Raw genomic sequence first — 15374 nt, 5'->3', positions numbered from 1 at the left:
GTCGCTGTCGGTACTAAACCGGCTCCCAGCTTCGTGACATCGTCACTTCCAGTGCCTGACCGCACTGAACTCCATCCCATGGCCGCACCTGGGCTCATATAATTCTACGATCCTCTGGGATCGGGGTACTCACATCGCCATGGTCACTGTTCTCGTCATCACAACAGACATCCAACTCCGCAGGAATGCAACTATCCGGCATTTTCCTTAACCTGTCATGACTGTACTTGTATGACCTTTTCCCATCCAGTGTTTTCAAGGTATATCGGACTCCTTCCAGGACCTCCGATATTACAAACGGACCCCTGAATTTTGGATCCAGTTTTGTCTGGTTCCTTTCTTCATTTTGGCGTAGTACCAAATCACCGGGATTAAACCTAACTACTTTAGCTTTGGTTTTATCGAATCTCTCTTTGTCATACCTAGCACTAGTTTCCATCTCTTTTATTGCCTGTTGTCTTACACTGGAGATATCTATTTCTTTTTCCTCGATGTTATCAGGTAGTAATAAGTCATACGGTCTTGCTGCTCTACCAATCAATAACTCTAAAGGACTCGATTTGGTTACGCGGTTGATGGTGCAATTCAAAGCCAATTGCATCTCCCCGATCGCGTCTTGCCATGAACGCCCGGTCGTTTCTACCGTTGTGAACATATTTTTTAACGTGCTCATAACACGTTCTACTTGGCCATTGGCCCTACTTGCACCGGTCGCGATCAAATGAACTTTGATTTGTTTGCTTGCACAGAATTCTTGAAATTCCCGGCCCGTGAAACATCTACCCTGATCTGCTATTACCCGACAGGGACTACCGAACAAAAACACGGCGGACTTAAGTGCCTTGATAACGCTAAGCGAATCCAATTTGCGTGTGTGATGTAAGTGCACGAATTTCGTAAAGGCATCGATCAAGACGACGACATACTCTTTCGAGTCATTCTTGCCACTCAGCTTGCCCGTTATGTCCATGTGCACCGTATGCCACGGTATGCCGGTCTTAGGTATAGGATGCAGTTCAGCCTGTATTTTACCTGAACTAGCCTTCGAAACTCTACAAGCATGGCAGTTCTCGACAAATTTGCGAACGTACTTCGCCATTCCCTCGAACCAATAATACTCATAGAGCTTCTCGAGCGTTTTATCCCATCCTAAGTGCATAATTGACTGATGCACATGGTTGATGACGGACCATCTAAAACCTCTCGGAACAATGGGTAAGCAAAGGGTTCTGCCCTTTCGTTGTATTTTACGGTAAAGTGTACCGGATCGCAGTTCGTAGGTATTCGCGATATCTTCCGCGAGCTCTTCGTTCTGCAACTTATTAACGATTTCGGAGATTTGCGGATCGCGACGTTGTTCCGCTAATAGCCAATCCTCGGAGATCTCGGCCAGATTAATCTCTTTCTCTGCGACCTTGTCTATCATACGGCGATTCAAGTCTACGGGGTTTCGCGAAAAGAAATCTACGTGGGCCATTCGTTTACCCTCTCGATACATGATGTCAAAATCGAATGTTTGCAAGTAAGCCCACCACCTATAAACCCGGTCGTTTAAGTTTACTTTGTTGCTGGAGGCTTTCAAAGAATTACAGTCGGTAACTACTAAGAATTTCCGTCCATGTAAGTAGTGTCGGAAATGCTTGACGGCGCTTACTACTGCTAGTGTCTCCAGTTCGTACGAATGATACCTAGATTCCGCGGGACTGGTCCTTTTACTATAATATTCGATGACTCTGTTTTCCTTTTCGACTTTGTGCATTAAAATAGCTCCATGCCCCTCCGAACTAGCGTCGGTATGTAGCTCTATGGGACGATTGGGATCAAATATCATTAACACCGGCGCGTCGGTCAGAACGGAAATTATCTGTTGTCTTATCTTTTCCGTCTTATCTTTGCCTGTCCGTCCAAGTTACGTGCTTGTTACTAGAAGTGAGTGCGTACAAGGGTTTCATCACTTGTGAAAATTTAGGAATAAATTTTCGGAAGTAAGAGGCCAAACCTATAAACTGCCTAAGCTGTGTGACGGTCGACGGTGCAGGTAAAGAATTCAAAGCTTGTATTTTTCCCGGGTTTGGACGAACTTCTCCGTTACGAATTACATATCCCAAATAAAGTACCAACGTTTTCAGAAAAGAACATTTAGCGAAATTGAAAGAAAATCCGGCGTTTACGAGAGTGTTTAGTACAGTGTGCAACCTTTCTAGAGCTTGATCTATTGAGTCGGCGATTATTAGAACGTCGTCCAAATAAACAACGACATACGAATAAGCGAGGTCGCCTAAGGCCTTGAAAATGGCTCTCTGGAAAACGGCTGGTGCATTTTTCAACCCAAACGGCATCGTCACGTATTCGTATTGACCGTCGGGGGTAACGAACGCAGTATATTCCGTCGAGTTAGGATGAATGGGAATCTGATGAAATCCGCTAGCCATGTCCAGGCTAATGAAGTATCTCGCACTCTGCAATCTCGCGATTTGGTCAGCAATAAGGGGTAAGGGATACCGATCCGCGACCGTATTTTTATTCAGCGCTCGAAAGTCTACACACAATCTGTCTGAGCCGTCCTTCTTCTTCACAAGTATCATAGGGCTCGCGAACGGCGAATTACTAGGTTTTACGATTCATTAATTCGTCTATTCTCTCGCGTACTATTCTTCGCTCTTCCTCGCTAAGCCTGTAAGGGCTTCTCTGCACGGTGACGTTGGGATCAATTAGCCGTATTTCCAACTGACCCGTACTGACGCGAGTACGCGGGAAACCCGTAATGAATGATTCTTTAAATTTTTCGAGAACAGAGATTAATCGATCTTTGTCGTTACCGATCACATCAGTGTCAACCTCGTTAATGTTGACCGCATCTTCCGCGACTTTACCACAAGCGTTAACGACCTTTGTTTTACAAATAACGAGGCTATTTTGCGTGATATTTACGTCGAATCCCTGGCTCAAAATCTCGCGACCAATCATGATGTCGTATTTTAGGTAATCGTCGGCAAGGACATGAAAAACTATCTCCAATGTAAGACCGTTAATACAAACAGTGGACAAAATCTGAAGTGTACTCTTAATACAAGTATTCCCGATCCCCCGCATCACTACCACATCGGTTATTCTCTTACCCGAAAATTTCGAGGCTAGGGACTCTTTGATTAACGAACACTCGGCCCCAGAATCAAAGTAAAATGGATACGACTCACCCAGATGGCTTAATCTACCAGCCGGAGCTTCCACTACACAGGAGTCGATCCGGCGTTCGTCAATGGAATCGTAGTTTCTTTTCCGCGATGATGGGCAATTAGGCGCGATATGTCCCTCCTCGTGGCATTTGAAGCAGGTCACCTTCGACGATGCGGCTGGTCGTTTTTCCTTCGGGTTTCGTATATCCTGCTCCTTCCCCGTTTGTATTTGCAGGCGACACTCCGTTCTCCTATGTCCGAGAGCACCACAGCGGTAGCACTTAATCCGAGGAACTGATAGCCTGCTTCGTTTAGCTTCAGGTTCCGTTAGTGAATTTCTTGGCGAAAATGTCGGCTGATCGTTGTAAGGGAGAATCCTCATTTCATCATGAAATTGGTCCTCCGTCCTGATATTATTCGCGAGCGTTAGTCGCCGAAAGCGTCGATCTTGTGAACTCAGTATATAAAGGGCGAAGGCATTGATCATTTCGGGCATCGTTAGATCTTGCAACTTCATCTGCAGCATGGAGCGGAGGCGACTACCGTACGCTCCCGGGGATTCAGTCTCCGACGGTCGTTCTCTGGATATCCTTATTAACGCCGAAGCGGCTGTCTCTCTGCCACCAAAACGCGAAAGAAATTGTTCCTTAAACGTTGGCCAGGTAAGCTTTCCACCGCGCACCATTTGTGAAAGCCAATGCGCAGCAGGACTCCTTAGGGCGCGATTTAGAGCGGAAAGTAACGCACTATCTTGCATCGGGTGGTCTTTCAAAATCAAATCAGCATGAGAGCACCACGCGGATGGATCGGCGCCCGCACCTTCGGGGTCAAAACGTGGTAACGTTGCATCCTTAGATTCCGTACTCGGTCTTTGCTCCTCCGGTTTGTGCGCTAGCGTCTGAATTAACTCGCGCATAAGGACCATTTGCTCTTGTAGCACTTTAAACGGTTCTGATCCCACTTCTGATGTCGGGTCACGATTCGAATTTTGGGCGCGCGACGACTCTTCATGTGGACTAGCCATCGTTTCACAAAGCCGAGATTTTATTTACACGTATATACAGGTCTATCACTAAGCTTAACAAATAATAAGTACGACTAATAATAAGTCTAACAAACACTAAGCCTAACGAATAATACGATCTACGAATAATTAAATTAAATAATACTATTAGCAATGTTTGAGTTCAAACGAATCCACGGTCACCGGGATAACTCCTTGCTAAGCGAAACTAACTTAGACGCAAATGCGATCGTCGAAAATGCTCGATGTATCACTCTCCAAGGCAATCGCAAGAATGCCAGCCTCGTGGAGATTTTTCTCCCTGTACGATTGCATTTTGTTTTCTATATCCGTTTGGAAGCATCGAGAAGGTTCCAAACGCCGTTGCTAGGCACACTCGTTGGAAGCATCGAGAAAGTTCCAATCGCCGTTGCTAGGCAGTTTCTGCCTGGAGTTTTGATTACTAATACAATGTATGTCCCATTGCATCGGCACCTCCGAGGCAACATCACACGTGGCTCGGCCCGCTCTCGAGGCCGCATGCCGCCACAACCACATTTCTCGGAAAACACATACAACCACTCCAGACCTCCGTTAGATAAAACATCCATCCCGTGACCGTGGCTACGTTCAGCGACCGATTGTCACCTCGAACCCAATCTCGCTTATTACAAATCTTAAGCAATTACAACTATAATAAAATCTAGGCTAAGGTACTAGAGGATGTTCCCAAAATTTCCAAGGAAAGGCTTCGGCTTTCCTTTCATCTCCGACATATATAAAAGAAATCATGTAAAATGATTTATTAAATATAATATGTTAAATATAACATTTCAATAAATAAATAAATAAAAAAAAAACTTATGGTATTGGTTTTGCTTTTTACGATATTTATGAACTTCTATTCTGAGTGTGGCGGCACGGGCCACGGAACTTTTCAACGGCTCCGGATGCAAAGCGCGACGCCGCCAAAGCGCAACACCGACGTGCCCAATGTACCATCGATATCTTCACACTCTTTCCGCCGAATTCTCGGAAGAGCATACACGTGCCAGCACTGGCAGCACATCTAATGAATGCACGCTAGTGGGGGATATCGATGGGCTACGAAGGGAAGAATCTGCGCGATCCGAAACAAAAGCAGAGTCAGTCTGTCTTGCGCCATTAAATGTGTAATTTCTCGGTACTATTTGCATAGCAACGCGTCGAATGATCTCGCGGTGTCTATCGTTATTTGTTAGTTGTTACCTGTTGTCTGTTAAGTGTAATTGTTAGTTGTTAATTGATAACTCTGATTGTTGATTAGTTCTAATAAAACTATTGTTCGTTAAAAACACCAAGAGTAGTTCCTTACGCACCTATCACCATACCTACCTCACTGAGTAATTCTTGTAAGGAATTTCTGTTTCTATAACGATTTCTATTTTGATTCTTATACACTTTGTTTCTAGATTAATTATTTACAAAACGTTATTATTTCCGAGACAGTTCTAGAATTATCTCTTATATCGATTTTATAGTAATTGAAACATTACGTTTCTATAAAAACAGTTCATACACATATATCTTTTATTATTTAGTTTTATACTTTAGAGTGGAAAGTTATTTTGCCAAAGAACTAAATAAGGCATCGTATGTTTTACAAATTTACTCAGCATTTTATAAGAAAATCTAGTCCATGCATATACCTAGTGTATGTCTTTATCATTGTTCGTTATTATTGGGTTGGCAACTAAGTGATTGTGGATTTCGTCAATGCCACCTAATGGCAAAATCCGCAATCACTTAGTTGCCAACCCAATATATGTTACACTTTACGAAAAGGAATATTCATATTTATAAATCATATAGAAATCGTATTCATGATTATAGAGATGTGTATAATTTTATGTGCTAGACTAGATTGACCGCGTGGTAGCTATACATGTATGTGAATATGAGTGTGTGGAAGTATGTGTGTGCGCAGTGCCTCGTAAACAAAGCAATGTAAACTGTTCAGTTAAGTGTGGTATGGAAGAAGATGGGACGCGTGCAAGTGTATATCGATGAATATCTTTGAAATCCTTTATCAAATAAATATATAACTATTTTAATATAAATTCTAAGTGTAAATTTAGTGTTCCTATAACATTATTTTGGCAATTAAGGTCCAAAATTCTCAAATTAGTATTTTATAACAGTAATAAGTGACTGAATTTATTAGAAATTTGTTTCGAAATATCAATTATACGTATTATCTTTATGTCCAATTTACTCTGTTTGTAAAAACAGAAGAAGAAGAGCAAGATCTACGACAAATGTCGATATGGATCAATGTGAGTTACTCGAAATACAGAAATGGAAAATCGATGACGAATATGTTTACTCATTTTGCATATGTTTCCTGTGTAGCTAAAGGTCGATAAAACCGTGCCGTGTTCGTTCCGTGTTCCGGCTATGCTCTGTATTAGGTTTCGTCTCCATAGTTCTAAATCAGAGTTGGGCTAAAAGTTAATCTGGTTGATTAACGATTATGACTAACGTAAAATCATGTTCATAATTAATGATCACGATTACCAAGTAATCTAGCAATCATAATTAATGAATAACTGAAGTAATCAAAGCAAATGTATTCAGTAGGCATGATCGACTCAGAAATTTGATATGTATTATGGTAGTTATAGTGATATTGGACAGTTTTTATAAAATCCACATTTGTTGAATAATTCAACGAAAAAATATTTACATAATAAATGAATATAAATTATGATCTTGATGTGCGAGTGGGAGTATAGTACGCTTTTAATTTGACTTTCATTAAAAATATTTCATCTGAGAGTCTATGCGCCTTCGGTTCCTTTTCCATCATTGCATAATGAAAGGATAGTCTCTTCACGGCTGCTGACGTTGGTAATGGCGTATTACGTATAAGAAAAAAACGTTTCTTATCGACGGATTCTGATATGGAAGGTATAAACCTTGCTGTTTTTCACATATCAAATGTATTAGGTTGTCCGACAGGTTTCTTTCGTTTTATGACGAAAAATAGACGCATATTTTTCGTTTTATATTATTTTGTTGAATTTCGTACGATCCATTTTGTTCTCTTGAGATAAACACCACGACATTTCACAGACTTAGTTTCACGTTTGTATGAAGGTGCATTGTTGTAAAAAACACGTTTACGAAAGAAAGACACTTTCCGGACAACCTAATATTGTAGAATTTCTAACTCTGTCCTAGATGCAAGTAAAGTAATTTCATGGTAATTATTTCCAAAATCGAAGAACCCGTCACCAGACGAAGCTTCTTTTTGTTGTTCTGGATATTGACTTGGGCTGCTTCTTTAAAAGGTTGCATTAATCTTTCGCTTCGTGTAGATGACAAGCGAAGTTTTTTTTTATTTATTTATTTAAATTTTACAATTTGTCCAGTAGGACATTTGGTAAAATATTATAGCGGTATACCAATATAACATGTGGGTGGCTACCCCCAGCGGGGTACCATCATCGTGTTTGTTAGGTTATGTCCTTTGTGAGATCTGTCGAGTGTTTCCTTTTTAATCTTCTTTTTATGCTTGATGTGTCGACCGTTTCCGCTGCCAGCCGGTTTGGTTGCGTTGCTATTCTTTCTCCGTACCTTCTTGCACTTTTGTTAATCTCCTCCTTGACCGTTGGTATTCCCAGGTCTTTCCGAATGTCCTCGTTTCTAACGTACCATGGCGCGCTTACTATTGTTCTGAGTATTTTAGATTGCATTGCCTCTATTTTGGTTATATGGCTCATTGCTGCTGTTCCCCATAGTGCTATTCCGTGCGTCCAGATTGGTTTTATGACCATTTTATATATTTTTAGTTTGTTTTCTATGCTTCGTTTGGATTTTCCACTTGTTAGCCAGTATAATACTTATAAATTATACCTATCTATAAATAATACTTATAAATTATACCTATCTATAATAAGTATTAACTTATTGTAAATAAACAGCCATGTCACTGCGCCACGCCAGAAAAATTATTGAAAATTCTCAACGCGAGAATTGATTGTAATTTCAACAAATAAATAAAAAAAAAAAAAAGAAACTATCGGTAGTTCTAGTGTTAAACGTTCGTTCGCAATTATTTATGCATTTTACGTTTACTCCAAATAATTGGAAGGCTTCACCAAATTGCTTGTATTATCTATAGCCGTTGCAATAATTTTGTCTTCAGCAATATCATACGTATCGTACATACTATATCATACGTTTCTTGGATCAGTTAATTCTATCTGTACCGTGAACTCTACGAAATCTTCAACATGCTAATGCAATGGACTCTTTCTTTAGATTATTAATTATTCCAACGTGCTATCATTCCAAAGAAACTTTTCTTTTCATTTGAACGTATGTTAACGATTGTGTATAAAAATTGCACGTTTCGTGTATCATTAAAAAATCTTTTTTATTATTTATGTGTTCAATTCCAATTCGCCGACTAGGAGAAGGATGACTTAAAACGTGCAATCCACACGATGTTTATATTATTGAATATGATCAAAAAAGAGTCTTTCACGCATTCTAACGGAATCATTAGATGGACAAAATATAATATTTTACATATACATTTTATAACGTCATCTTCAAATTGCTCTTGCGCTATATATTGCGGATTTTGTAATTACCTTCTCATGACAAAATCCGCAATCACTTAGTTGCCAACCCAATATATGAATTGCTTAATCCTCCCCCTAATAGTTTGAGGTTGAAAATTCTACTGTGCTTAAGTGACTATTGCTGTAACACCGTATCAGATAGAAATATTATAATAATCTAACATCGAGGAATTGGAACTGAAGCTTCATTTTAAATTAATCTCACACGAATACAATCAGTTTGCTATATAAATTCGTAATATTAATATCCGTTAATACAAATATCAAGTGTTTCATGATCGAAGACATTCGAGGTTGTAGAAATATCGAATTGTACGTAATATGCAAACAAACATAAAATATCTGAGGTGATCGTCGGCGAAGGTGCCCACAAGAAATACTATTGATTTTCAACAATAACGTTTATTAAACTCTTAACAAGAAGAGAGACTAGACAGAATAAAAAGGAGATACGTGAGATGGATTCTAGGCTTAGACACAACAACGCCGAATTACATTTTGAGAGAGGAGTGCAAGATAGAGGAAATAAGAGAAAAGGTACTGAAAAGAGCAGTAAGGTATGAGGAGAAAGCCTTAGAATCGAAGAAGGAATTAGTAAAGGAGTGTATAAAGGAGAGAGAAAGGAAGTGGGGAAAGGGCCAAGAAGGGAAAAGAGCAAGGAAAAGAAAGATGCGGTTACAGGAGGCGAGAGAGGGAAGGACACAAGTGGCGGCAGGAGATGGACAAGAAAGGATGACAGCAAACCAAATCATAGATGAAAGAGGGAAGAGAGAAACAGAGGAGAGGGAGAAAAGGATAAGGGAATCTAAGTACAATAGATATTACAGAAACATAGCAAAAGAAGAGCTACCAAAATATCTAGAAGGAAAGATGAAATGGAAGTATAGTAGCAAGATTTAGATGTAGTAATGAAACCAGGGCAAGGGAACACTGGAAAGAGGAGGGAGAAAGAGGATTTGCAGATTATGCAAAAAGGGAGAGGAGGACTTATGTACATATTAGAGGAATGTGAGATAACAGGAAGAGCAAGGAACATGGTAGAAACACTAAATGAGACTGGAGAAGGACTGGCAGAACTGAAAGCGATAATAGAGGAGAGAAGAGCAGCAGAAGAGGGGAGGAACGACAGGGAGGGAGCACAACAAGGAAGCAAAAGCCAAAGACGGAAAGAACACTTAGTTACAAGCGTTAGATATAAGTTAGAACATGGAGATAGATCAAGTAAGGTGCAATAGATAGGTATAAGCAGTTGTATATAATTATAGAAGAGCTAGTGTAAGAGATATATAAGTGATGTAAGGGCATTATATAAGAAATGTAAACCAAAAGTCGTCCAAAGCCGAAAGGTATGGACTAAGAATAAATAAATAAAACTCTTAACAATTAACAACAAATAACGATTAACCACGATTAACGATTGCGGCGGCACGTGTCACGGAACTTTCCAACGGCTTCGTGATACAAAGCGTTACGCCGTCAAAGCGCAACACCGACGTGCAAAATGTGGCATCGATTTCTTCCGCCGAATTCTCGGAAGAGCATACGCGCGCCAGCCGCTGCGGCAGATCTAATGAACTCACGCTAGTGGGGATATCGATATCGATGAGCAACGAAGGGAAGAACCCGTTCGATCTGGAACAAAAAGGGCATTCTACCCCGAACCACGAAGCGCGAATGGCGAAGAGAAACGACTCGGCTATTTTCAAGAGATCCGTTAATCGCCGCTGTTGTTAATCGTCGTCAAGCGTCAACTGTTGTTAATCGTTAAGTGTTATTCATTGTTATCGAGTGATAGACGTTAATAAACGTTATTGGTTGAACATACTTGAGTGTACCTCCAGTACCTATTACACCGTACACCTCAAATCAATAAAAAAAATGGAGTGATGGATAAAACAGTGCACAATTTTTCTCTACAATTGTTCCTTAACACCAGAACTACCGATAGTTAACACGAAGCTATTTCTACCAAAACCAGTGAAAATGACTGGTCTTTAAAAAATACGTAATAATAGAACAGTTTTATATTTATTGATTTATTACTTTCTTACAGAAGCAATTCCATGTTATGTAGTAGATTTTTGGTATTATTGATCCATCCGGGACAATAATCTCTAAACGAGAGTTGACACATTTATAAAATTGTCGAACCAGTCATTTTGACTGCTTGTGGTATTTCTAGCGTTAGCATCTAGCGATCGATCTGAAATTTTCCTGATAACTGATATCATCATATCGAATGATATGCGGTAAAAATTTGAAAAACGTGTGGGAAGTTGTAGGAAACGAGGAAACTGGTTAATTGAAGTTCGATAAACAGATTGCAGGACCCTTTCACGCTTTGACAAGTAGCAGTCATTTTAACTGCTATTGGTATACGTAGCCTTGATACAAAATTATTTTGAGTTTGGATACATAAAAAACAAAATAAAATTCATTATATTATTCTTTTAGTTATCGTTGCGAGAGTCATTACATCATTGCGGAAAGAAAATATAACATGAAGTAGGAATTCTAAAATAAAATTGTAAAACCAGTCAATTTCACTGGTGTGGTAGTTCTAGTGTTAACTTCAGCTAGGATAGAGTTTTAGTCCCTTTCGATTATTTTATTAGAATCATCTTGTCAATAAGATATCTGAAATAAAATAGTTGTTACGATGTTTAGAGGGTGAAGCAAATCTCTGCTTGAGTTCAATTTTCTTGATTACATTTACAAAAGTATGAATTTTCATAAAAATTCGCAGTCTCGTAGAAATGTAAACCCGGCTGAATAACATCGATATGCAAATGAGGTCAATCCTTATGAAAACATAAGAAGAAAATATAGAATCTTCGTTTTCGATAAAATCAAATTCAAAAATGTATCAAATATATATACTTGAATATTGTTAATTCCGGATTGGACGGGTGTAAATAATCGACAAGAAGTTATATAACATGTGAAAATAAGTCAAAAATGAAAAAAATACAATTTCTTTAAAAGACGCATCGCTTATGAGACAAATAAATTCGGAAGTTTATCGTACTCGTATACTAGGACAATTTTTAATTAAATATATCCAAATCCTAATTTCATAAAAATGAAGCCATTTTCGCAGATAAAGTAACTCCCTGCTGATTGTTTGTTCATACCCAGTCTATAATTAGCCACGTTCAAGTATACTTGACAAATTTTCAGACTCGCTTGCTTGGAAACTAAACCACGGACGAAAAATTTGTATCATATATTCTCTTACCATCTTTTCACATGGAACTATCCCATGGTCGTCTGTAAAGGTTATTCGACCGAATCCTGTGTACTGAACAAGATGCAAACAGTTCCCATACTATTGAACTTTAAAACAACTGATTTCAAGCTAATCGAACGATAAATCGTAACCGCGAGAATGCGATTAGGTCACATTGGTATTAGGGTACTTCGTCGAGGACAGCCCTTGGACCTTAAGGGAGTGCCCTGAATTACAACGTTCTAAAACAGCGTCTTTTTGTGATTTTTTTACAATGGAAAGAAAGAAATAAAGTTATTGAATTGTGTGGCATGCTTTTATATATATTTAACAAATACGAAAAAAATTTTTTTAAATAAATAATGAATCCAATCCAATGGCTTTAAAATTAGTGTACTCACAGATTATAATTTCTTATATTTAATTACAATATTTGCATTGACTATTTTATGCTTTGTTAGGGCATACGAAAATTATGTTGATGAAATAAAATAAATAAATAAGATAAAAAACATAAAATAATAAAAAAGGAAATTAAGTAATATGTGATAATATAAATAAAATAAAACAAAATAATTAACTAACCAATTTACAAATAGAAACTTTCGAAAAAATTCAAAGAAATATGTTTACTGAATTTGATCCAGAATGTCGGTAGGCGCCACTTTTTATCCATCAGTATGTATCCAAGTTTTGACTATGATTATATTGTTCAAGTTTGGAATTTGATAATTAGTAGTGTAAATTTTGTCAGTTGCATGTCAAATTTTTTTATGTATTTCGTTTTTGATTACATGATGTCAATGGATCAAACATCTAGATTCGCGTCTAATATATCGTTCGAAATCCAATGCTCAAAAGGAAAAATTATTAGCACCAAAAATTATTATATGCCAATAATTATTTTTAGCATAAAATTATTAGCATAGCGGAATCCCTCCGCGATCCTTCCAAAAAGATCTGGTAAGTATTGGCGAAAGGCGACAGTGCCTTGCCATTTATATGTATGTTCCACCCTTGTATACGGGAGTGTTAAACGTCTCTCCTTTCATACTACAAAAAAAATTTTTTTTTTTTTTACGTGGAGGAAAATCTTCATAGACACCTTACTACCCTAAGTGTAGGTGGACAGAAGGTAGTGCCGGATTCTTACCGGCTAAAACCTCCACGGGCGGGACGACAGTGGGAATAGTGTTGTGCGAGTTGATCGTCGAGGCGCTGTGTGCTTAACACCAAGCACGTTTAACCAAGTACTCTCAGAAAGTGCATCCATCAACACCACACGCAAGGGAAGGGCTGGCCGCTTGCATGTGTAGTGTTCCTTTAATAAATGCTGTATATGTTTCTTTTAATAAGAAACTTCCATTCTCTGGGAAGTGTTCGGCTGCTCCTCTGTATGCCGCGGATTCGAACTCGCGACGCGCCGTCTTCAGTTCTGGGCTTTAACGAGCGTAGCTGCTTGCCCCGCCGAGCTTCTAGCTGATTGGAAAGTATTTGATTCTTAATGTGGCAATGTATATCATAGGAAGTGTTCTAATTAGCCTCTTGAGGGAGATGTACTTTTTTCATAGCCCTCTCAAAATATAAGGGGCAAAGGTAAATAATTCCATTAATTAAAAGTATTATTATTAAATCTATTATAAAGCTCTTAATATATTTTTGCTGCTATTATATTTCTTGTAGTAAGAGTAGTGTTGAGAGGCAAGGAGAGGATCCTGAGTGCCCTACGTAATGAGGAAAATTTAGTTTTGGGCCATGTGCAAAGGTAAGGTCAGAGTCTAACGGTTCACTGTCAGGTAGCGTGGAATGACGTGGATTTGGGTATGGCTGTTGTCACAGCATCGTCACCGAACTTCACTGGTTCATCGTCCTCAGATCAGTCAACATATCTTCGTTAGTTGCCATCCTTAGATAAGTCAACATCTTCTTGACTGATTGTCCATCTTTAGATCAGTCATCTGTTTAACTTATATCTATACCCACCTTTTTTTTTTTTTTTTTTTTTTTTTTCGTGGAGAAATCCTCATGGACACCCGCTAGCGGGTAGTGTCGGACTCTTACCGACTAAAACTCCACGGTGGCCTGTCCTGACGCCTGAGTCGAGATGCACCCGGGATCTCTCCCGAATTACTACCGGTTACCCCCGGGCGTCTATCTCTCCTTTCGTCGAAGGGAGGCGTCCTTGATCTTCTTGGAACGCTAGGGGGGGACCACGCCCCCCTAGCGCCTCGCTCCTATTGCGTCGTTCCAGGGACCCCGTCCCCCTGACGCCTCTTCCTGGTTTCCACGCGCTCCTACGGCGGCCGCGGCGGCGCCGGTGGCGGCGTCGCGCCCCTGTAGCGCGTTGTATTCCTAGGGCGCTGCGACGTCCTTGACGGGTCGCGATCTCGTTCCCTGCTACGTTCCGCCCGCTCCTTCGCCAGCATGACCTGCTCGCAGTAGGTGCGGACAGCGGAGTACTCCTGGCGCCCTCTGAGCATGGCCGCGACGACCGCTTCGGGGGCTAAGCTCTCGCCGATTTCGAGCCGTAGGACGCGTCGTGGTTCCGCCCACGCCGGGCAGAACTCCAGCGTGTGCTGCGCCGTGTCCTCCTCTTCCTCGCAGTGGTGACAGACGGACGTCGTCTCTCGCCGAATCCTTAGCAGGTACTCGCCGAACACTCCGTGGCCGGTGAGCAGCTGCGTCATCCTGAAGGTCAGCGGTGCTCCGCCTCGATCCCTCCACGTCTCCCAGTTGGGAAGCACGGCGCGAACGGCCCGGTGCGGCCGCACTGCGTCCTCCTGGATCAGCTGCGAGCGCCATCGTTCCCAGGTCTCCTTCCTCGCCTCCTCCCGGATGTTCGAGGCCGGCTGGCCGGCGGTCGGTGGCGTCGGATTCCTCTGGTGTTCGTATACGCGTTCGAGCGCCAAGGCTTGCAGCTCGAACGGCGGGGAGGCCGCCAGCACGGTCGCCGACGCGTACGATGTCGTCCTGTAGCCTCTCGCTATGCGGATAGCGGTCGTCCTCTGCAGCCTCCGCAGCAAGGTCAGGCTGCGACGGCTGGTCGCCAGACTTCTGGCCCAGACGGGTGCCCCGTAGAGGACTCGGGACCGAACCACTCCCTCGTAGAGTCGGCGGACTCTCGATCCCGCTCCGCCGATGTTCGGTAGGAGGCCGCACAGGGCGTTGGCCGCGGCCGTCGCCTTCGGGACCAGTTGCTCGAAGTGCGGTCCGAAGGTCCATCCGCTGTCGATCGTGAGGCCCAGGTACTTCATCTGTCGTCCCACCGGGACCTCTTCTCCGCCGATGTTCACCGTCAGCCCGGGGGGAGGCGTTCCTCTTCGTCGCTGGTCGAA

General features: G+C 41.2%; 1 protein-coding gene and 1 non-coding gene across 2 annotated transcripts in view; both read right to left on the bottom strand.

Annotated features, from left to right (window-relative positions):
- LOC126875441 (uncharacterized) overlaps positions 1–15374 on the bottom strand; it is a 299435-nt gene that overhangs the window by 236203 nt on the left and 47858 nt on the right. The window lies entirely within an intron of this gene.
- Positions 12992–13098, bottom strand: LOC126875630 (U6atac minor spliceosomal RNA). The gene has a single exon (XR_007693597.1). It is a non-coding gene; the product is annotated as a U6atac minor spliceosomal RNA (small nuclear RNA).

The sequence above is a fragment of the Bombus huntii genome, chromosome 18 (genome assembly GCF_024542735.1).
Source record: "Bombus huntii isolate Logan2020A chromosome 18, iyBomHunt1.1, whole genome shotgun sequence".
Classification (NCBI taxonomy): Eukaryota; Metazoa; Arthropoda; class Insecta; order Hymenoptera; family Apidae; genus Bombus; species Bombus huntii.
Note: the sequence above shows the minus strand (reverse complement) of the source record. Positions and strands in the feature narration are given on the sequence as shown.